The sequence below is a fragment of the Pleurodeles waltl genome, chromosome 3_1 (assembly GCF_031143425.1).
Source record: "Pleurodeles waltl isolate 20211129_DDA chromosome 3_1, aPleWal1.hap1.20221129, whole genome shotgun sequence".
NCBI lineage: Eukaryota > Metazoa > Chordata > Amphibia > Caudata > Salamandridae > Pleurodeles > Pleurodeles waltl.
The window spans coordinates 433,101,067-433,126,481 of NC_090440.1; positions in this window are offsets into that span (position 1 = coordinate 433,101,067).

The following is a 25,415-nucleotide window of genomic DNA, read 5'->3' on the forward strand; positions in this document are numbered from 1 at the left end:
GGTGAAGCTTTGGCTGCATTCCATTGGCATCACCGTCAATCTCATAATTTGGCAGTCGTCTCTGCCAGCCTGTTGGCGGTCTGACCGCCACTGCCAACATGGGGGTCCTCGGACCGCAAAATTTGTAATGAGGCCCTTATTCTCTATTCTGAGGAGATTAACTTGTAATAGGCCTATTTATGTGCAGGGACAACAGCCAGGAACATAATTTCCAGCCACATGGTAGCCCTTTCACATAAATCTGATTAGGTTGTAATCAGCTCATAAGTAGCAAAGCACTGCCCAACCAACAGCATTGACATGTAAAGCACTAATAGAACTCTATGTCAATTCTTTGAAAAAGTATTGTACACCATCAGCCACACGATCAGGCACACAACAGTGTATCATAACTACCTCCCTTGATTGTGGTTATATTTCTAGTAATCACTTTTCACTTCCTAAGCTATTGAAAATTGATCAGCCAATAAATAAAAAGAAAAAAGCCTTTGAATTTACCCATCTATGTATGCAAAATACTAAAATCTTCTCTCACAAATCACTTCTAAACAAACATTCAACAAACTCTCTACTAATACCGCAAAACAAAACATTAATGTGCAAGAGATACAATAATTTGATGGCGTGTAGTGGGTATGCTTGCACAACCAAGAGTTCGATTGCAGTAAGATGCTGTTGCTTGCAACATTCAGACATATTTGGATTTATTCATTGCATCCTTGAATATCAAGTTTGCAATAACCAATGCTTGTTAAATGTCTCATTTATTATAACCAATGCTAGTTGATTATGCACATTGTATTCCACCTGCTCCAACTGTAATTTCCAAAACGTGTGCTCTTCACAATGTGATCTGTATTGAACATGTGCCACAGCCAGGAGAATTCCCTTAACAAGCATCCAATTGCCTTTCCACCTGTTCCAACTGTAACTGTCAAAACATATGCTCTTAACATTGTTATCTGTAATGAACATGTGCCATAATCAGGAGGATAATTGCTCATGTCCTTAACAAGCAATCAAATTCCAAAAGGCACATGTGCATGTTTTATTATTTAACGATGCTTGTGAATCTGAGGCCTTGCTTGGCTTCATACCAATTGCACAGCACACCTGTTTCCAGTCAAGTCGAGTTCCTTGTCCTCCAGCCTACCTCCAGTCGAGTTCCAGTGCAAGTCAAGTTCCTTGTTCTCCAGCCTTCCTCCAGTTGAGTTCCAGTGTTCCTCGGTCTCTGACTAGCTTCCAGTCGAGTTCCAGCATTTCTCGTCCTCCAGACAGCCTCCAAGCGAGTTCTGGTGATCCTTGCCCTCCGGTAGCCTTCCTGTAGAGTCCTGGCTCTTCTCTTCCATCTTTTGCTGATGATCCCGTATTTCCTGTAAAAGAGAGAAAATAAGAAAGGTGAAAAAACCCAGTTGGGGTTCTCCTGAAATTTTCAAGCAAGTCATTTCATTTCAAGGTAAAGAAAGATTAATTGCTTAAATGAAACAAAACAGAGCTCTGTCTTTCAAATAATTTATGACAATAAGAACTAGTGTGATTTATTGTTTGGGTGGGAATCCAAGATACTGCTAAATGGACATAAAGGAAATTCATATTTCCTGCAACAAGTGCTCTTATGAGAATTAGGAGATTGGAAATAGAGCAAGGTTATCAGAACTATTATTGGCAAGAGATTACGGTAGAACACAAAAAAAGCCCTTTAGTCAAGTTGATTGTTGTTGAGTTTGGACATTGCATCAGAGACTCTGAGGCCTCTATTTATACACAAACTTACAAAATACAAAACGTTTGTGCCGCTTTTGCGTAAAAAAATGACACAAATGTGGCGCAAAAAAAGTATAAAAATGGGCCTGAAAGTATTGGAAAAGAGGAAGAGACTTGTTCAGCCTTATAGAAAGGTATGTACAATGTGTCAACAATAACTGACATTATGCAGTATACAATAGTTTATGCATTGTCCACGAAGAAGAAGCTGATATTTTCTCGTATTCTCCTCCTAAATCTCCCTCCCCCTTGAGGACTTGCGAGATAACAATGTACTCTTCACCATGGTCACGTTAGTCCTCATGGGTATTGGGGAATTGTCATCACCCCATTGGAACGTCTGGAATTCCGGTGAGTGGCTTGCATAGAACAGAAATCCTTGGCACAACATTAAAGTTCCCTTGGGGCGAAGTCATCATGGATAATAAGTCTGTAACTGATTCAGATTATTTAACCCCTACGGAGCAGTTTGCAGTTCTAGTACAAAATGTACAGGAACAAGTCCTGAAATTATGATCCGAAAATCAAGACCTCAGGGAGACCCTAACACTTCCACATCCATCACGCAATTGAGGGATCCCCCAGGTCCAAGACCTATTATTAATGCCCCAAAATTTGGTATTCAACCCTCCATGTCCCCTCCTGCTAATCCCTCTGACCACAATCTACATGTAACAGTGACCACTCTGACATCTGTTCCATTGGCCAACTCTGAAAAATTCACTGGGGATAGTACTCCCTTAGCTGATTTCATGAGTCTGATTTTACTAAGGTAGCTTTTGTAGTTTCCTATCCTGGTGGTGTTGCAGCCAATTTATCTATTCCATTATGGAAAACAATGATCCCATCCTATATAATTCTGCCGCCTTTAAGGCAGCCCTAACAACATTGTTTGTGAAACATGTTTTTATCCAGTCTTGTGATAATATTAAATTTACGACCAGGGTTCAAGGACTTCCTCACTTACATTGCTACTTTCAACCAGTTAATTATTGATACTAGATGGCCTGAAGAAAAATGGACCTCACTTTTACACCAAGGCCTGAGGGATGATTTAAAAGATAGTTTATCATTGAACCACCAGAGGACTTTGCTGAATTCATTAATTTAGTAGTGAGACTAGATCATCGGTTAGGAGAAAGGAAATCTGAACATCCTCAGAGTGAACCCAGAGTAGTTGTTTTGAAAACACATAAAAAAGAAATTGAAGAAAAAGCGCAGGAACCGGAACCCATACAGATGAGGGGAGTTAGAGGTCCATCATCAATTGAAGAGAAGGAATGGCGCCGTAAGGCCAATCTGTGCCTATATTGTGGTAAATTAAGTCACTTCACATAAGACTGCACAGTTAAACCTAAAAAGAAAAAAGCTATTGCTAGTTCGAGTGCTGCGGAACTGCAGCAGGAAAACTAATGTTCTCAGAGAGAACTGAGATTGCCTCTCTGAAATGGTCCCTTTACCAGATCTCCCAATACTTGACTAATGTCCTAAACCATGTACTTAGACACATGACCAATAGAATAACCCTCATTCCAATACGGGAGGAACTGAATACCATACTGGTTTTTAATCTCAGTTCCGTCCCGATGGATAATGATGCTGATACCCTGTGTAGAAAGGATTGTCTTTTGTTCCTAGTGTTCCTATAAATACATTTGGATTGATTTCAGATCTTTTTGCCTTCTTTAGACGTATTCGATTTAAAAGATACTTTGAAGGGAGATACACCAATATGGAGACCAATACATCGGGTATCAGACCTGTTTCAACTTTTGTACCTAACCTGGAAATGGTTCGACCAGAAATTAAGATTTTTGAGAATATCGTCTTGGAAAGAATTAAAGCAATGCTTAGATTTACACCGAGACCGCCTCACAATCTCACTAGAAATGAACGGCCTTTGGTTCCTACTATGGTTATGAAGTACTGTATAAGAGTCTTGTCAAATTGGATTTTATATTAATTTTTGTCTGTATACATGTATATAAATTTATAACTTATTATACTATATGTATTTTGTCAATTTTCTTTTGTATATAATATTATTGTATGCATGTGGTATGAGTGACGTTATACATTGTTTGTTTTATAACATATCAGAGAAGATTTAATAAAATATGGATGAAATTATTGTATCCTTTGATGTTATGAAATTTATCATTACAGAGGTTGTCATATGATTATAGTTTTGGATTGGACATATAGCCATCAAGTTTTTATTGCTGACATACATTATAAGGCAAATATCGTTGAAATTGTGATTCTTTGTAGTATATTAGTACACAAAGTGTAATTCTAGGGTAGCTCTTATGACTATTTCAGCTGTAGCTTTCAATTCCCTGGCCGAGCTACCGTATTAGCTTCAGGGACCCTTTTTTTGCATTGATACCATAGTACATTGTGCAGCAGTTAGGTGACTCAATGTTGCTAAACACCTTACTAGGAGATAACGTTACATTGTTATGTCTTTACCCAGACAAGGTTTGTGTCAATTAACATTTATCTAAAAACCAAGATACATCAAGATCATGGAGCATGGTATATGCAATTGGAAATCCCTGTGTCCCACATAGCTGTAACCCAGATTTGGAAGCAGTTGTCACTGTCATATCAGGGGATCATGTAAAGGCTTTGTGTGCATGCCACATAGCATGTCTGGAGATCAAACATTGAAATCTCTTGTTGCATTACTTTAAACAACTGTGTGTTCCACATCTCCTAGAGATAATCTTGCCATTGTCACCATGGAGAGGACACCAGAGACTGCCACTATCCCTCTGGCTGAAGGCCTCAGTGAGGAAAACACCTCTGGATATGTGGACATTGAGGACGAAGCTGGGCCAGCTGGGACACTTGGTCAGTCAACAACTGTGAGCCTCACCCTGCCCATATTGACTCCTCCCAGTCCTGTTGCAACAACATCACAGGCAACTATTCTCCCCCAAACCAGTGTCCAAATGGCAGTGTCTTCCATCTTGTATCCCCCAGTACATGTATCTGAGTCTTCTGTTGTGAACCCAGACAATGATGGATCTGGCACCAGTTGGAGTGGGCAAACTGTGCCTGGGGCACAGGCACATGGGGGTAGGGTGCGTGGGAGGGATGGTGTGGGCCAGAAGATGGAGGGTCCTTGGGACACAACTGGCCAGGACACCATCTCCCAAGTCTTAGGAGCTTACCAACAATGCCAAGGCCTGATGGGCCAGGTATGTTCCATGATAGGGGAGATCAGACAGCTGCAGAGGAGGTCATGTAGCAGTGGCAGGCCCAAAATACCCACTTGGGTACCATTGCAGGGGTGCTCAGACATAAATACCACCATGAGTAGGTTTTGTACCCAATATATGGCTTCTTCCATGAGCAATGAAATAACAGGCCCTTCTACATCGGAGGCAGCTGGTGGAATAAAGGCCATGCCAGGGGAAGGGTATGCCTCAGACACCCAAGCCTCCATAGCTGAAAACCCCCCACAAACATGGACATCCCGCCAAATATCCAGGAGGAGTAGGTGCCAAAACCAAAACCACTGTCAGGAAGTGGACCTCTACTGATTGGTTCCCCTTGTGTGGCACAGACACACCCTGTTGACTGTTCTGAGACCTATCTTCATTTTCCTATAGTACAAGGACACTGGTCTTGTGTCCCCAAATGTTGTAGCAGCTACCCGGATGATTTCATCCACCATGACTGAACCCTTCACTGTTAACTTTGTGCAATGTTTTGTTTCAATTCACTCATTTTGCTGTACACTCCCCAATAAATACCACTTTAACACAGATCATGCGTTAGAGTCATTTATGAACCATACACAACTGTCACGTATAATACCTCTTGCACAAAAACGTTTCTCTCAAATGTAAAATCTTTGTTATGTTACACAAACATGTGCTATATAACTAGGCTAGATTTTGCCTTGCCTATTAATGATAGACATAACTCATATCGCTTGTAATTCACTTCCTCACATGTAGGTTGGGAGAATGCCAAGGATCGTACAGTGAAGTACTGCTGCTAACTTTAGAGTTTCAGCTTAAGTGAAGTGCACTACCAACCCACAGACGTCTGAAGTGAGGGACATTCAGTCTTACACTATCCCAGAAGGCAAACATAATGGTTCAATATTATCAGCTAAAGCCTTATAACATACCCATACCTTTGCTTCCAAGTCACCATACCCCATGAAAAAGATAGAGGTCAGCACAAATGTCCCCAGTCATGGAACCTTCCACTTATCATGGACAGGTATCTGTAGGCTTGCTACTTACCTATGCCAGTCTTCAGACACAAGGTCTGCATTGAGGAAACACTGACAGCTACATGCAAGTTTATTTTTACCAACACAAACCATTGTCTTGTTAGAGGGTATTGGTTGCACACAGTGACATGTGTCAGAAACAAACGAACACACACATGGCACAATAGGCCCCAAATCCAATGCCATACACTACCATCCCACTGTCCTGACAGTCTGGGCATAGAACTCACACACAACCAATCTCAAGCGTGACAGTATCTGGTTCAATCCATGATCATCTCAATTGTCAGTCTGCAAATCCCATCTACCTGTGACACTGTCTGACATTGCCAAATGAGGATGAGTCTGTTCACATAATCTGCAATTTGGTAATGACATACATCCGGTGTAGGCCACATTGCTACATAAACATTACACAGCCAACTCATACATACAAATGTGAATCTGATTGTGCATTGTGAAAAGCTTAGACCAACCAACTTGTTGGTACTACACCGTGTAATAATCTGCATGCATATATGAGTCAAGAGCTTTGGAGCTACTTATGACTTCTTTGATGGTCATACTAAGACCTTCATCAAGCACTCCAAACCTCACCAATTCCCCACTTAGGCCCATATTTATACTTTTTTAGCACTGCATGTGCGTCATTTTTTTACACAAAATCGACACAAACTTGCAAAATACTTATTATTATTAATATTTTGTAAGTTTGTGAAGTTTTTTCGTCAAAAAGCAGCGCACATGTGGCGCTAAAAAAGTATAAATATGGGCCTCACATACATAAAGTCAGGTGAAGTACTGATTGATTAGATCAGCCCTGATGTCTCCAGCTTCATCCTCATCATACTCATCCTCATTTGGCAATTCTGCATTCTCACCCGCTGGAACTGGCGGATCCCCCTCATCTGGTATAAATGGGATTTGACATCTAAGGCCAGGAAGTGGAACATGCAGCAGGCAACAATAATATGACATACCTTGGTGGGTGAGTAGAGGAGAGCTCCTCCAGACTTTTCGATGCAGCAGAATCTTGCCTTCAGGAGCCCAAAAGTCCGCTTCACGAAACGCCTTGTCCTTCTGTGGGCCTCATTGAAGTGAACTTCACCTGGCATGGTTGGATACCTCACTGGTGTGAATAACCAAGGATTGTTCAGGTAGCCTGAGTCCCCTGTAAGGAATAGTTACAACAGGCCAAACATAAATTTACGACAGTCACATATCTGGTAGCAGACATAAGTTACAGACACACATGACAAATGTGACTTACCAACCAACCAGGCCCTTTCTGTGTAATGTTGTGTTATCACCAGTGGGATATTGATGTTCCGCATGATGAAGGAATCTTGGGCTGGCCCAGGGTACCTTGCACAAACTTGTGAAATGTAGAGATCAGTCAAACAGACCACTTGTACATTAATAGAGTGGAAGTTTTCCCTGTTCCTAAACACCTGTTAATTAGCATTTGGGGGTACCAAGGCTACATGGGTGCCATCTGTGGCTCCAACCACATGTAACATGTGTCCCAAAACATGGAAATCAGCCTTTACACAGGCCAAATCTTCATGTTGTGGAAATCGGATGTAGCTGTCTAGGTGTTTCAACAATGCAGACAGTATAGCCTTTTATACCAGACTGAACATAGGCAGAGACGTCCCTGCAGTCAGGACCAAAATATTTTGGAAGGAGCCTGTGGCCTGGAAGTGCAGCACTGACATTACTTGTACAATGGGTGGTATGCTATAGAGTTACGAATGGCAGGCATCAGGTCTGGCTCTAAATGACGATAGAGACCCATGATTGTATGCCTATCCGGGCAGTAGATCGGAGTCACATGTCACTCCTTTGTGGTCTGTAGGTCTGCTAGTGGACAGTACACTGGAAGTTGTTTTCCTCTTATCATGCTAGGGTAACTATGTGGGAAAAAAACAGTAGGAATATGTATTACTCAATCTGTACAGCATAAGTATGATCACACCTACATTACATATGATGCCAAATATTGAAACATGAAACTGTACATACTTTGTACACAGCACACACCTAGGCAAATAATGGCTTAAAACTGCATTCACATCCCCTAACCCCTATCATGTGTATAAAAAGGAGACAGTGTATGTGACACTAACTTTAACATGTTGCACATATTTGGTACACCTATACAAATTTCAGATTGCCATTACTCTGCTGACAATACTTTTACATGTACATAACTCAGGATACATCACTTTTACTTCCTGTACCTAATACATGCACATTTTAACATGTTTGCTTAAAGCCAGCAGTGAACACAATGTCATAGATATGTTTCACAGCTTGTGATGCAACTTTTAAAAGATTTTCATTCAGACATGAGCCTTAAAATGTCAGCTGCCTACTGTACTGGACATTTCCAACTGATGTAACTCCACCTGCGGATGTCATCATGAGGGTAGACGGATACAACTGTGGTGAATATTGCCATTGGAACACATTGCTGCCTTTGGCGGTCTTGAGCAAATGGTGATGTCCGCCGGTGGTGATGGTCTCATACGTGGCAGACGTGACTGCCATCTCATACTTCATCTCTCACTTGAGTCATGATACTGCTGCCAGAAAGACCTCTATGATCTGAACTGTTATGTACTGCCTCTGGACGCAATCATGCCACCTTCTGCGGACAATAGGATCCCTGCCTTCTCGGCAGAAAATTTGAACAAGCTTGTAGAGGAGGTCCTACCCCTGTATGAATAGCTTTATGGTTCACCAGAGGAGCAGGTAAGTGCAATGCAATACCAATGGATGAAATGTTGAGTGTATCATGATGTTCAGAAAATGTGGTTGAATGAATGATTGAGGTAATATGTGGGGGTAGATGGACATGTGCATAGATAGATTTTAAGTCCTGCAACATAGTAGAGAGTGTGTGATATATGTACCCTGACCCACCAACATACTGTATCACATGATAATTGAAGATGGTGTGAAAAATATTTGGACAGATGTACCATGCTTAAAGATATGTTTGTGGTCTGGTCATATGTTTCATGCTGACACCTCGTGCTGGATATGCATGTTGTATGCCTATCTCTATGTCACACATGGACTAACTACAGATGGTCATTCCTCATTGAAAGGGATGTTGTAGGCAATCTGTGCATGGCTACTTGCACTAACTTGCATTTTCACCTTGCTTGTTTTGATATAGTGCATGTGGACAGGACATTCTTTGCTTGTCTGTGTCATCCATGCAGGTCAATGGCCATCAGAAAAATGGGATTTGGCATATCATCACCCAAAAAGTGTGGACCCTCGGAGTCCACAGATGGTGGAGCACCCACTGTAGGATGTGGTGGGAGGACCTGAGACGCTGGGCCCAGAGACCACAGAGGCCCAGCTGGGAATGTCCTCCCAGGGAGGAAGGGGTGCCCCTCGGACCTTGACCCTTAATGGCCTGCATATTGGCAGTGTCCAACCCAGAGTTGGGTGGGCGTTTGAGGGCAACAGGGGGGTAAGTACAGACTTAACATATTTCCATCCCTTTATCAGGTTAGTGTATGATTTGAAATATTCTAAGCCCTGAAAATGTAGTAAGTGCAAAGGGTCAAAGATCTCCAAGGAACATAAAGATGTACAGTCCCCAACATTAGTACACAGGTGTGCGCATTCTATTGCATATAGGGACATATTACTCACCTATGTTGTCGCCTCTGTACAGAAGCATATGATGATGCACATGTGACTGTGTCATATGTGTACCACTGTACAGCTTTTCATACACTGCTGGTTGTTCCATCCCACCTACAGATCAATACTCCCAATATCATGATGGTAAGTTATCCATCTCTTTGTCCTCTATTCATTCCAATGTCCCTTGATCCATGTCTATGTGCAACACAGAGCCTGACAATTTACAGTAATTCCTACTTTTCATAAGGTTTTTGATGAGTGACATGGAGGTATTTACTAGAGTCCTATTGGATCAATACATTGATGTCAGAGCTATGAATGTTAGTAGTATGTTCGTGTTCTGTAGGAAATGGCTACACGACTATTTCCTTAGCCATTATGTTATGGGCATGATAAATAGGCCAAAACACCTTATACGCAGTTTAAAATGTTGCCAAAATCATGTGTACATTGTAAGGTTCTGCCATTAATCTACATTGTAATTAGTTTTAAACTTACTTTTTGTTGCTATTTTGGATATGTTTAGAGTCCTTGTTGCATGGAAACCTATTGTTTGCACTGACTACATTGTGGAGGTTCACATATACATGTGAGTGGAATGGTATATGTAGTCAGGCATTTGGCTTGCATCAAAGTGTATGTCCCTGTCGTGGTAGCCTCAGATGTGGTTTGTGTCTCTCAGATTTTTTCCCAAATGTAATGGCAGTCTTGTCAGATGTGTGGTTAGTGATGTTGCCACTCAGTCATTGGGCTCTTGATGGTATCATAGCATGATACGTTGGACTATTGGTCACCTTCATGCATATGACAGTGCTAGTGATGGTGCGGTTGTGGTGATGTTGTGATGTGTTGTTCTGTTGTATGGTATTGTTTGACACTGGGCCTGTGCTGTGTTGCCGTGTTTAAATGTGTGTTCTTGATGTGTGGTGTGTGTGTGTGTGGTGGCTGCAGTGTGTGTGCTGTATATGTGTAGGTGCCTTTGAAGTTGTATGTGAATGTATGTGTCAGAGTACTGTTACATGTGAGTGTTGGCCTCACACACCCTTCCTTATGGTATGTTAGTAACTGTACAAATTTAACAGGTGAGTCTGTGTATTTACGGTTGTTGTCATCTGCGAAGATTCTGTTGCCGTTCATTGAGTAGGAGCAACGGGATGATGTCTAGTTCTGGTTCCATGGCACCTCCAGGCGAGTGTGGCTTCCAGAAGGTGAGTGTCTCCTTTTATACAGTTCGTTTCCACAAGGGTTTTTGTGGTGGTCCGACTATGGCGGAAATCTTGGTGGTGTGCAACCTTGTAAGAGGTTCAACAAAAACATGGTCTCCATCAGCCTGCTGGTGGCCCCAATTGTCCACGGTGGTCTGACCACGCTGGCGGTGCTTTGGCTGTATTCTGTTGGGATCACTACCAAACTCCTAATTTGGCAGTCTTCTCCGTCAGCCTGTTGGCGGTTTCACCACCATCACCAACATGGCAGTTACAGGACCGCCAAACTCGTAATGAAGCTCAAAGTCTGTAAGTGCTCATAGACACAGGTGCTGCAGGTAGCTTCCTTGATCTGGCCCTAGCAGCGAAGCTGGGAGTGCCATGTGTTACCAAGACATTACCTGAACAAGATACGGCAGTTGATGTCTCAGCCTTGTCCTCTAGTCCTATTCGGTTTCACTCAAATTAGTTCAAAATAGTATGTGACAATGGTCATACAGAAGATACAACCTTTGGCTTAATTGATACCCCCATCTTTGGCACTATTTTTGGTATTCCCTGGCTGGAACACCATAATCCTAAAATTGATTAGATTTCTGCATGACCACGTGTCATCAAGAAGACCACTGTCCTGTGACACCCCTACATTGTGCCGCAAACAATGACACCTCTGATACCGGTCCTGTTCGACCAAGTCCGGGGGTCCACCATTTATACGAAGCTAGACTTGCGCAGTGCATATCATCTAATCTGTTTCAAGTTAGGAGACGAATGGAAGACCACCTTTTGGAAGTTTGGTTTAATACACCGTAGTGCCCTTTGGGCTTTGCAACACCCTGGTGGCATTCAAATACTTTATCAATGATGTATTACATAAGTTCCTAGACGTCTGTGCTGTTATCTATATCAATGAAATCTTAATAGTCTATAAAAATAAGCAGTAACAAACTGATCACGTTAGGGCCATTCTGCAACATCTACGTGAACACTCCCTGTATGCCAAATTAGAAAAATGTACTTTTACCACTGACTCAGTAGAGTTCCTTGGATATCACTTATCACCCTGTGACGGGCTGGATCCTGATCTTGCCACTATAAGATTGAAGTGGAGAGACCAAACTGAGAGCCTACAGGTCGGGGTACTTGAAAAATTAGATGAGGACATTGGGGGTCATTCTGACCCTGGCGGTCATTGACCGCCAGGGTTCAACGACCACGGAAGCACCGCCAACAGGCTGGCGGTGCTTCCTGGCCAATTCTGACCGCGGCGGTAAAGCCGCGGTCAGAAAAGGGAAACCTGCGGTTTCCCGACGGTTTTCCCCTGGCCAAAGGAATCCTCCATGGCGGTGCTGCAAGCAGCGCCGCCATGGGGATTCCGACCCCCTTCCCGCCAGCCTGTTCCTGGCGGTTTACACCGCCAGGAAGAGGCTGGCGGGAACGGGTGTCATGGGGCCCCTGGGGGCCCCTGCACTGCCCATGCCACTGGCATGGGCAGTGCAGGGGCCCCCTAACAGGGCCCCAGCAAGATTTTCAGTGTCTGCTTGGCAGACACTGAAAATCGCGACGGGTGCCACTGCACCCGTCGCACCCCAGCAACTCCGCCGGCTCCATTCGGAGCCGGCTTCATCGTTGCTGGGTCTTTCCCGCTGGGCCGGCGGGCGGCCTTTTGGCGGTCGCCCGCCAGCCCAGCGGGAAAGTCAGAATGGCCGCCGCGGTCATTTGACCGCGGTGCGGTCTTCTGGCGGTCTCCGCCCGGCGGGCGCCGCCCGCCGGGGTCGGAATGACCCCCATTATCCTAGGGACAGACTATGAGGGTTTTCCCTCTTTATTAGAGAAAGCCGGGCAAGAGCACCTATTGAGGGACTGGTGGAAGGAGGCACCCAGTGGGGCGGTTCTAGAGGAACACAAACAAGTACGGATTACTCTCAGTAGGAGACAAAAAAGGGAGCACCGGCGTTCTTATGCTCTTAACAACTTCCCCCTAGACAAACCTAAAGTCACCGGGAAGGTTTGCAGTCACAGGTGATTTCCGACTGAGTCAGAATGAGGATCCCTCATTGAAACACGCCTGGCAACAGGCAGTATCCGGGACAGTACCAGGGGTAGGTCCCAGATTCCTGATACGTAATAATTGACTGTACCGGAAACCCACCACCACAAAGGGAAATGAACTACAATTAGTTGTGCCTAGAAGTCACCGCCCACAGGTGTTACAGTTAGCCCACGGGGATAACGGGGAATGACACTTGGGGAGGGAGAAAACTGAGGAAGCAGTGCTTAGACGTTTCTACTGGCCTGGGGTTTATGGAGAGATTTGTAAACATTGTTCCGAGTGTCCCAAATGTCAACTCTATAAACCCTCCCCACAAAAACCTGTACCCCTCCAACCCCTTCCGGTCATCGAAATCCCCTTCTCCAGAGTTGGGATGGATATCATTGGTCCTCTCTCCCCTTTCACTCGGGTAGACAATATGTCTTAGTATTGGTGGATTATGCCACCAGATATCCGGAAGCCATTGCCCTCCTAGTATGCATACTAAAGCCATTTCCCAAGCCATGATAGAGTTTTTTTCAAGGGTGGGCTTCCCGAAAGAAATATTGACTGACCAAGGAACTCCTTTCATGTCCAGATTGATGACTGAAGTATGTCGATTATTAGGGGTAAAACAAATCCATACCTCAGTCTATCACCCCCAAACAGATGGGCTAGTGGAAAGATATAATAAAACCATCAAATCTTTTCTAAGAAAAAGTATATCTGAGACGGGCAAGGATTGGGAAAAGAAACTCCCCTTGGTCCTATATGCTATCCGCACTCACGTACAGGCCTCTTTAGGTCATAGCCCCTTTGAGATGTTGTTTGGCCGACAACCTCGTACGTTGCTGGACATGTTAGCAGAACAGTGGGAAGACACGGAAGAAGAGATTAAAGATTTGTTAACGTATACCCGAGATTTAAGGGAAAACCTTCATACGGTATGGGAGGAAGCACACACTGCATTAAGGGAAGCACAGAATAGGCAGAAGCAAATATATGACGCAGGAAGCGCTGTTAGGTCGTTAGCTGTAGGGGATAAAGCACTGGTTTTAGTCCCTAGCACTGAAAACAAATTGTTGGCTCAATGGCAGGGTCCATTTGATGTGATTGCCCAGATTAACCCAACCACTTATAAGCTGGCCATACCCCAAAGCGGCGGAAGGGAACAGATATACCATATCAACCTTCTAAAAAAATGGTTGGGCCCCTCCGGAGGGCAATCCATCAACTATATTAACTCCGATGTGAATGAAGACATCCCTTAACCTTTTCTCCCAAACTAGGAGTTGCCCGACCCGGCAAAACCGTGGATCAACCCCGCTCTTACCGGGTTACATCTTCACCAGTTAAATCACTTGGTAGACCGGAACCTGGATGTATTTTTTAAATACCCAGGAAGAACCACGTTAGTCAAACATCCCATTCGACTCAAAGTGAACACAGTTTCCCGCCAAAGGCCATACCGTATCCCCGAAGCCAAACAAAAGATTATAGAAAAAGAAGTCCAGGCCATGTTAGAGGCCGGCATCATAGAACCCTCGACCAGTCCATGGTGCTCGCCAGTTGTATTAGTTCCTAAACCAGACGGCAGTACCAGGTTTTGTGTAGACTATAGAGGGGTCAATAACCTGACCTACTTTGATGCTTATCCCATGCCTAGAATTGATGAGCTGGTTGAGAAATTAGGCCAAGCTAGATACCTATCCACGCTGGATCTCACAAAGGGCTATTGGCAAATACCTTTAAGAGGGGAGGATAAACAAAAAACAGCCTTTGCCACCTCTTCAGGATTGTACCATTTCACAGTCCTTCCTTTTGGGCTCCATGGAGCCCCTGCCACCTTCCAAAGACTCATGGATGAGATCCTATGACCCTACAGGCAGTATGCGGCAGCCTATCTTGATGACATCGTTATATATAGCAATACATGGGCAGAACGTATGGCACACCTAGATGATGTTTTACATGCCCTGAGGAAGGCCCAGTTAACCGCCAATCCAGAGAAATGTCGACTGGGGCTATCTAGTATTAAATACCTAGGATACATTGTAGGGAGAGTTCGGATTAGTCCCCAAGTTGAAAAGCTGGAAGACATTTCTGACATGCCATTCCCGAAGAGGAAGAAAGACATCAGGGCTTTCTTGGGTTTAGTTGGCTACTATAGACGCTTTATTCCCCATTTTTCCACGATGGCAGAACCCCTGACTAACTTGCTACAGAAGGCGTGTCCCAATGCCCTTGATACCCCATCAGTATCTGAGTTACGCAGTTTTGACAGTCTAAAGACCGCTCTCACTTCTGCACCTGTGTTGTGTTGCCCTGACTTCCAAAAACCCTTTGTGTTACTGACTGACGCCTCTGCAGTGGGGTTTGGGGCGGTACTGTCCCAACCACAGGTGGATGGTACCTTACACCCCCTCTTGTTTTTCAGCCGGAAGCTTTTGCCATGGGAAAAACATTATCCGGCTATAGAGAAACAATGTTTGGCAATTAAGTGGGCCATCGAATCCCTCAGATACCATCTGTCTGGTAGAACCTTCACCCTGGTTACTGATCACGCTCCTCTCACCTGGCTCGCCCGCAATAAAGACACTAACTCCCGGGTTCTCCGCTGGTTCCTTTCCTTACAGCCTTTTTTGTTTCAGATTCACCATCTCCCGGGGAAACAAATGGTGACTGCAGATTTTCTCTCCCGGTATCCGGCGTCTGGGTGTCCCGACTGGCCGCTCTCTAGTGGGAGTGTATGTGACGGGCTGGATCCTGATCGCCCGCACATGGCCCGGGCTTGTGCTGACTCTGCCTCTGGCGGCCTCGACCTTGCCAACCTCTCGCCCCGTGATTGGTGGGACGATCGATGGTGGCGGGCCGGCGGGAGGTTAAAACTGCCAAAGACAGAACATGCAGGTGTCGGAGGTTTGGAAGCGGAGGACAAACGACCAAAGGAGGAAGAAGACGAACAAACACAGGAGGAGGAAGACGAACGAACACCGGAGGAGGAGGACAAACGAACACAGGAGGAGGAAGACGAACGGCCACAGGAGGAAGGAACTGGAGACAGCGAATCCATTCTTCCACGCGAGAAGACTTCAGAAGGCGCCAGGCGAATCCAAAAAAGGCAGGCCACCGGGAGGACGGAACTATCTAGCCCGCCGCGCTTCTGGAGAAGCGTGGCTATTCCAGGTGCGTGGGACCACGGGCCTGTGAAGTACGAGTGAGAGAGAGAGAGAGAGAGAGAGAGGGTTGAGAGAAGGGCACCAAGAGAGGGGGGGGAAGAAGGGAGAAAACAAGAAAAACACCATTAATCACAAGAATGCACTATATTGAGCGTATGTCACATCAAAGGCACCGCGCACACGATCACTAAGGGTAACAGAAGGGAGAGAGGCCCGAAGCAATAGCCCAAGGCCAAACGAAGTACGAGAGGACCGCGCCTAGACAAAACAAAAACAGAGAAGGGGCAGATACCGATCTTTGAGAGAGAAGAAAGGAGAAGAGACAGGAAGAAATAGATAGTAAGACTACACCAAAAGACACTCAGACCACTTACATTATGTATTTTGTTCTCTCCGCATGTGCTTCCCGGGGACGCCTGTGAGACAAGGAGACAAAAAGGAGAAAAGAGAGTAAAGAACGGAACACGAGAGGATACAGCTATCCCCCCACCGTATTTGGAAACAAGATTTACAACTTACCTATACTTAATCATACCAGTTGCCTTAATAAAACACTTGTACATAGAACAAGCGAGTTCTGAGTGATCTTTCCGGGCTAACCCGGTTACACACCCATTACCATGGACCCCAAAAAGGTAGACACTATTATTTCATGGCCAAATGCCCTACATCTGTTTAGGATGTCAAAAAGATCCTTAGTTTCGCCAATTTTTGTAGGGGCTTCATTCCCCAATTCTTACAAATAGTGGTGCCTATAACCACCTTATTAAAGAAGGAACAACCATTTATCTGGTCTCGAGCAACAGAACAGGCCTTCAGAACTCTCAAAAGAAGTTTCACCTTTGCTCCCATTTTACCCCACCCAGACCCTGAGCAGCCATTTTATGTTGAAGCTGATGCTTCCCAATTCACTCTGGGATTTGTGTCATTGCAAAAAGATCCACAAACAGGGCATTTGAATCCTGTAAACTTTTATTCTAAAAACCTCCTTCCAGATGAACAAAATTATACCATTGCTGAAAGAGAACTATTAGCTATTAAAACAGCAGTTACTGACTGGTGACATGATTTACTGGGATCAAAGCACAGTGTCACCATCTACACTGATGATAGAATTTGCAATTCTTTAGTTCATTAAAGGTTGACACCTAGACAAATGTGCTGGCTTCACTTCTTCAGCAATTGTGGTTTTATTATCACATACAGACCAGGGACCAAAGAACTTCAGTCAGATATCTTGTACATATAGGGCACCCCACGTGCTAGTTCCTGTAACCTTTCCAGTATAATACCCGCAGACAACTCGCTAGCTTTAACCATAAGAGATACCTTCATGGATAATGTCAAGATGGCATCTCATGACCTCCCCCCGAATAGTGGCTCAGAAAACTGTATCATATAATTGAACAGCATTATTATTTACATGTTGGGAAATTGTACATTCCAATGGAGGAATTGCAACGTCAAGGACTAGTCTAGAGTCATGATTCCACTCTGTCTGGACACCCAGGTAGACAAGACTTTAGAAAACTGTTCACAAAAAGTTTGGTGGAAAACCATGCTCCAAGATGTTTATGACCATGTAAATTCATGGCCAACCTGTGCTCTGAATAAATCCTCACACCTTGCTCCCTCTGGTCATTTCCAGTCCTTGGCAATTCCCCCTTAACCATGGCACACAGTCAGCATGGATTTTATCACTGACTTACCAGAATCTAACAAACCTACTATTGTGTTAGTTGTAGTAGACCTGTTAGACTTACTTGGCATCCTTGGTCTGGTCTCCCCTAACTTTTTGACTCTGCTTCCCATGTTGTTAATGCGTGCTGGACTCTGTTGTGCTGTTTTTTATTACACTCTGGGCACGTTACCACTGCTGACCAGTGCTAAAGTGCAAGTGCTCCCATGTATTATGTATGTGTAATTGGCTTATCCATTATTGGCATATTTGATTCCCTAGTAAGTCCCTAGTAAAGTGCATTAGAGGTGCCCAGGGCCTGTAAATCAAATGCTACTAGTGGGCCCGCAGCACTAGTTGTGCCACCCACCTTAGTAGCCCTGTAAACATGGCTCAGACCTGCCACTGCAGTGTCTGTGTGTGCAATTTTAAACTACCAATTCGACTTGGCAAGTGTACTCACTTGCCAGGCCTAAACCTTCCCATTTTATACATGTAAGGCACCCCTAAGGTAGGCCTTAGGTAGCCCCATGGGCAGGGTGCAGTGTATGTTAAAGGTGGGACATGTACTGATGTGTGTTACATGTCCTAACAGTGAAATACTGCTAAATTCAGTCTTAACTGTTACAAGGCCTATCTCTCGCATAGGTTAACATGGGGGCTGCCTTTAAATAACTTTAAAGTGCAGATTTCCTCTGAGAGCAGATGGAAATATGGAGTTTAGGGTCCCAATTCAAAAATGCATATTTTATTGAAGTTGGTTTTTAGATTGTTAGTTTGAAAATACCACTTTTAGAAAGTAGGCATGTTCTTGCTTAAACCATTCTGTGACTCTGCCTGTTTGTGGATTCCCTGTCTAGGTCAGTTTGACAGTTGGGCTGTTTGCACCTCTCCTCTAGACATTGACACAAAGGGAGCTGGGGTGTAGCCTGCATATCCTGATGAGCCATCTGTGCTAGGAGGGGAGGGAGGAGTCGTCACTTACACCTGAAAGGGCTATGACTGCCCTCATACAATGCAGTCTCCAACCCCCTGGTGTCTGTCTGGGGCCTGGCCAAGGCCAGACAGGTTCTTGTAAACAACAGAGACTTTCCTTTGCAGTAGGCCTACTTCAAGGGCAGAAAGGGGTATTGGACCCAAACCCCCTGAAAATAAGATCACTTCTGGAACCAAGAGGAACCTCTGCTAAGGAGAAGAGCTGAAGAGCTGAGGAGGAGTGCTGCCCCTGCCTGTGACTGTGCTTTGTTAGGCTATCCTATAGTTGCTGCTTCTGTCTGTGAAAGGTGAAAAAGACAGGACTTTGTGGTATATTCCTGCTTGTGAAAAATCTCCAAGGGCTTGAACTGAACTTGCCTCCTGTTTTGAAGTCTCGGGGAATTCAAAGACTTCCTCTGCTAACAATTAGACTCTGCTGAGACTCCTGCCCTGCCAAGTGGTGTCCTATCCAGACCCTGGGCCCTTGAAAGATGAAGTTGGCAGACAAGAGCTGAAAATCCACACACAGAATGCCATGCGGGAAAATTTATGACACACCATCTACAACTCGGCTGCTAAACGATGTGCCACCGGCCTAGCGGATAAAAATAATGCTCCACCTGCATCGCGGCTGGGAGATCAACGCATCATGGCTGGAGAAACGATGCGCAACAGCCGTTTGGGGCTGCTGATAATGACACAGACCCCACACAGCGCAGTTATCTAACACCGTGCAACAGGATTTTCCACACATCTTCCCTGGGTGTCATAGTTAACCCTGCTCTGTGCGGGTCCGAGGTGCCCCGTCCAGAAATCGATGCATCCCTCTCTTGCGAGGGAGAAGAACCGACCGGAGATAAAAACAACGCACTGCCTCCCTAGTGAGGAAGGAATCGATGCAACGCTGCCTTTTCTGATGCACGGTCACCCATGCGGCTTTATTATTGACGCTAACGAGGTACTATGTATACAACAGCATTCTCACTGTTTTCTAAGGATTAAGACTCATGCTTTTCAAAATTCATATCTTGACTTGTGTATGTTGGATTTTTGTTGTTTTGTTCTTGTTTGATTTAGATCAATATTACCTATTATTCTAAACTGGTGTTACTTTACACATTTCATCTGTTAAATTAAGCATGCCTGTACGTGCCAAGCTACCAAGGGGGTGAGTAGGGCTTAACTGAGTGTGATTCTCCTTTACCTCGACTAGAGTGAGGGTCCTTGCTTGGACAGGGGGCAACCTGACTGCCAACCAAAGACCCCATTTCTAACATTGGTAATCAGCGGTGAGAAATTGACTTGTATTTGCACTTGACATACGCTGACTAAGGCCCTCATTACAACCCTGGCGGTCGGTGATAAAGTGGCGGTAATACCGCCAACAGGCTGGTGGTAATTACTGCCAAATTATGACCATGGCAGTGGGAACTCAGATAGACAGCCACTTTACCACACCGACCGCCAGGGCGGAAACAACAGCCACCGCGGCAGCCAATGTTCTGCCCATTGTATTAAGACAACCCAATCTGCCACCTTTTCCGGGGCGGTACCAGTGACATCAAAAGCCTGGCAGAAACACTGCACAGAAGTGAAAGGTCTCGCCATTGGAAACACAGGGAACGACCACGCCGCCATGGAGCCCGAGCTGCAGAACTTTCTAATGATCTTCTACCTCCTGGTCTATTACGAACACCAACAATGTGAAGACGACCACGGTGATTACAGCCGTCTAGCACACAGGGGAGGGGGTGAGGAAAAAGAGAGTGACACACACACGCTAGTGGGGCAACATGACCTGTGCTTGGTCCTGGGGAGTGCAAGGCCACAATCTCTCAAGTGGGTGACTTCCCCACATGCTCTGGAGGGGGCATTGTGTCCTGTGGATCCTGGTGAGGATGGGGTGAGTGGGTGCCATACCCACTGGTTCTGGAGGGGGGATTGTGCCCTGTGCTGTAGATCCTGGGGAGGACGGGGTGAGTGGGTGCCATACTCACTGGTTCTGGAGGGGGCATCGTGCCCTGTGCTGTAGATCCTGGGGAGTGCAAAGTCAGTCTCTTAGCTGGGTATAATTCCCACAGGATTTGCTGGGGGCAGGCGGCACAACAGCCCATGGAGGCAGGACTACAAACCATCCGTTGGCAGTGACGGCTGCTGAGTGGTGGTGCTGCTGATGCCTCAGCCGCTGGTGGAGGGAGGTTCCAGCCCATCCCCTGCAGCCTCGGTCAGCTGCCCACTGCTGGTGCTGCTGATGCTGCTGCTGGTAGTGGTTGGGGAGGCTCTAGCCCATCCCCTGCAGCCTCGGACGGCTGCCCACTGCTGGTGGTGGTGCTGATGCTGCAGGTAGTGGTGGGGGGAGGCTCCAGTCCATCCCCTGCAGCCTTGGACGGCTGCACAACCGTAGTTGGTTGTGTGGGCTCCGACTGAGTCCCTGCACCAGGCCTCTTGTCCTTCCTACCTGCTGGTGCCCCTTGCCCTTCCTGGCAGCACTTGGGGCAGGCTCCTTGCCCTTCTGGGCAGCACTTGGGGCAGGCTCCTTGCCCTTCCTGGCAGCAGCTGGGACAGGCATACTTTCTTTGAGGCTGGCTGGTGCCCTAGATCCTTTCCTACCATGAGTGCGTGTGGAGACTACAGGGCCTGTGGACTGGGTGCCTGAGGTGCTTACCTGGGTTTTTGTGAGTGGAGGAAGAGGGAGTGTTTGTAGGTGGTGTCTGTCTTCTATGTTTGGGTGTTGTGAGGTGAATGACTGTTGGGTGTCTAAGTGCTTGTGTTTGTGTACCTTGGGAGGGGGGGACAGACACAGTGGGAGAGGATAAAGGGGGCGTGCGCATGGCTGCTGTAGAGGTGTCTGCCAGTGAGGTGTGTGTTCTGCCAGGTGTGGTGGTGATGTTGGTAGAAGATGATGGTGTAGTGCATGCAGGAGTAAGTGTGGACGCAACTGGGAGGGAGGTGGAGGAGAAGGAGGGGGACACAGTGGAGGCAGTGGATGTTGGTATGTCTGCATCTGGATGGTGTTTGTGTGAGTGCCTGTGGGATGATGTGTGGTGCTTGTGTTTGCCTATGCCACTTTTGTGTGTTGTCCTGTGTGCATGCACGTCTGCCTGTGTGGTTGGGATAGGTTGGGGTTGAGGAGAATGGGACTGGGAAGAAGAAGTTGAATGGGGGAGGTCAGAAACAGGGACAATGGCTGCCATCTTAAAGGAGGCCAGAGCCTGGATTGATCTCTGTTGGGCCGCCAAGCCACTGTGAATTCCCTCCAGAAATGTATTTGTCTGTTGCATTTGGGCTGCCAACCCCTGGATGGCATTCACAATGGTTGACTGCCCTACAGAGATGGATCGCAGGAGGTCAATAGCCTCCTTACTCAGGGCAGCAGGGCTCACTGGGACAGGGCCTGAGGTGCCTGGGGCGAAGGAGATGCCCACCCCCCTGGGTGAGCGGGTGTAGGAAAGTACCATCTTGCCTGGCATGTTACCCCCATATTTCACTGTATATATGTTGTTTTAGTTGTATGTGTTACTGGGACCCTGCCAGCCAGGGCCCCAGTGCTCATAAGTGTGCCCTGTATGTGTTACCTGTGTTATGACTAACTGTCTCACTGAGGCTCTGCTATCCAGAACCTCAGTGGTTATGCTCTCTCATTTTCTTTCCAAATTGTCACTAACAGGCTAGTGACCAATTTCACCAATTTACATTGGCATACTGGAACACCCTTATAATTCCCTAGTATATGGTACTGAGGTACCCAGGGTATTAGGGTTCCAGGAGATCCCTATGGGCTGCAGCATTTCTTGTGCCACCCATAGGGAGATCTGACAATTCTTACACAGGCCTGCCAGTGCAGCCTGAGTGAAATAACGTCCACGTTATTTCACAGCCATTTACCACTGCACTTAAGTAACTTATAAGTCACCTATATGTCTAACCTTTACCTGGTAAAGGTTGGGTGCTAAGTTACTTAGTGTGTGGGCACCCTGGCACTAGCCAAGGTGCTCCCACATTGTTCAGGGCAAATTCCCCGGACTTTGTGAGTGCGGGGACACCATTACACGCGTGCACTATACATATGTCACAACATATGTATAGCGTCACAATGGTAACTCCGAACATGGCCATGTAACATGTCTAAGATCATGGAATTGTCGTGGGGAGACAATTCCATGATCCCCAGAGTCTCTAGCACAGACCCGGGTACTGCCAAACTACCTTTCCCGGGGTTTCACTGCAGCTGCTGCTGCTGCCAACCCCCCAGACAGGTTTCTGCCCTCCTGGGGTCCAGCCAGGCTTGGCCCAGGAAGGCAGAACAAAGGACTTCCTCAGAGAGAGGGTGTTACACCCTCTCCCTTTGGGAAAAGGTGTCAGGGCTGGGGAGGAGTAGCCTCCCCCAGCCTCTGGAAATGCTTTGATGGGCACAGATGGTGCCCATCTCTGCATAAGCCAGTCTACACTGGTTGAGGGATCCCCCAGCCCTGCTCTGGTGCGAAACTGGACAAAGGAAAGGGGAGTGACCACTCCCCTGACCTGCACCTCCCCTGGGAGGTGCGCAGAGCTCCTCCAGTGTGCTCCAGACCTCTGCCATCTTGGAAACAGAGGTGCTGCTGGCACACTGGACTGCTCTGAGTGGCCAGTGCCAGCAGGTGATGTCAGAGACTCCTTCTGATAGGCTCCTTCAGGTGTTGCTAGCCTATCCTCTCTCCTAAGTAGCCAAACCTCCTTTTCTGGCTATTTAGGGTCTCTGCTTTGGGGAATTCCTTAGATAACAAATGCAAGAGATCATCAGAGTTCCTCTGCATCTCTCTCTTCACCTTCTGCCAAGGAATCGACTGCTGACCGCGCTGGAAGCCTGCAAAACTGCAACAAAGTAGCAAAGACGACTACTGCAACCTTGTAACACTGATCCTGCCGCCTTCTCAACTGTTTTCCTGGTGGTGCATGCTGTGGGGGTAGTCTGCCTCCTCTCTGCACTAGAAGCTCCGAATAAATCTCCCGTGGGTCGACGGAATCTTCCCCCTGCAACCGCAGGCACCAAAGAACTGCATCACCGGTCCTCTGGGTCTCCTCTCAGCACGACGAGCGAGGTCCCTTGAACTCAGCAACTCTGTCCAAGTGACTCCCACAGTCCAGTGACTCTTCAGTCCAAGTTTGGTGGAGGTAAGTCCTTGCCTCCCCACGTTAGACTGCATTGCTGGGTACTGTGTGTTTTGCAGCTACTCCAGCTCCTGTGCACTCTTCCAGGATTTCCTTTGTGCACAGCCAAGCCTGGGTCCCCGGCACTCTAACCTGCAGTGACGACCTCCTGAGTTGTCCTCCGGTGTCGTGGGACCCTCTTTTGTGACTTCGGGTGAGCTCCGGTTCACTCCACTTCGTAGTGCCTGTTCTGGCACTTCTGCGGGTGCTGTTTGCTTCTGAGTGGGCTCTTTGTCTTGCTGGACGCCCCCTCTGTCTCCTCACGCAATTGGCGACATCCTGGTCCCTCCTGGGCCACAGCAGCATCCAAAAACCCTAACCGCAACCCTTGCAGCTAGCAAGGCTTGTTTGCGGTCTTTCTGCACAGAAACACCTCTGCACAACTCTTCACGACGTGGGACATCCATCCTCCAAAGGGGAAGTTTTAGCCCTTGCGTTCTTGCAGAATCCTTAGCTTCTACCATCCGGTGGCAGCTTCTTTGCACCCACAGCTGGCATTTCCTGGGCATCTGCTCACTCCCGACTTGATCGTGACTCTTGGACTTGGTCCCCTTGTTCCACAGGTACTCTCGTCAGGAAATCCATTGTTGTTGCATTGCTGGTGTTGGTCTTCCTTGCAGAATTCCCCTATCACGACTTCTGTGCTCTTTGGGGAACTTAGGTGCACTTTGCACCCACTTTTCAGGGTCTTGGGGTGGGCTATTTTTCTAACCCTCACTGTTTTCTTACAGTCCCAGCGACCCGCTACAAGGTCACATAGGTTTGGGGTTCATTCGTGGTTCGCATTCCACTTCTAGAGTATATGGTTTGTGTTGCCCCTATCCCTATGTGCCCCCATTGCATTCTATTGTGACTATACATTGTTTGCACTGTTTTCTATTGCTATTACTGCATATTTTGGTATTGTGTACATATATATTGTGTATATTTGCTATCCTCATACTGAGGGTACTCACTGAGATACTTTGGCATATTGTCATAAAAATAAAGTACCTTTATTTTTAGTATATCTGTGTATTGTGTTTTCTTATGATATTGTGCATATGACACTAGCGGTACTGTAGGAGCTTCACTCGTCTCCTAGTTCAGCCTAAGCTGCTCTGCTAAGCTACCTTTTCTATCAGCCTAAGCTGCTAGACACCCCTCTACACTAATAAGGGATACCTGGGCCTGGTGCAAGGTGTAAGTACCCCTTGGTACCCACTACAAGCCAGTCCAGCCTCCTACAGCGGGCACAGGCAACTCGATGAGGGGCTGATGGGAAGGCGGTGCTGGTACAGGGGTGGCGGTTCCTGTAGCTGGGGTGGTCACAGAAGTGTCTGCCACCACCAGGGAGCTCCCATTGGAGGAGGTATCTGTGTCCGAACTGTCCCCTCCAGTCTCCGCCGTGGTGCTCCCCTCGCCCTCCGTCCCACTGGTGCCCTCAGCGTCAGTGGACTCCGCCTCCTGGGTCCTGTGGGATGCAGCTCCC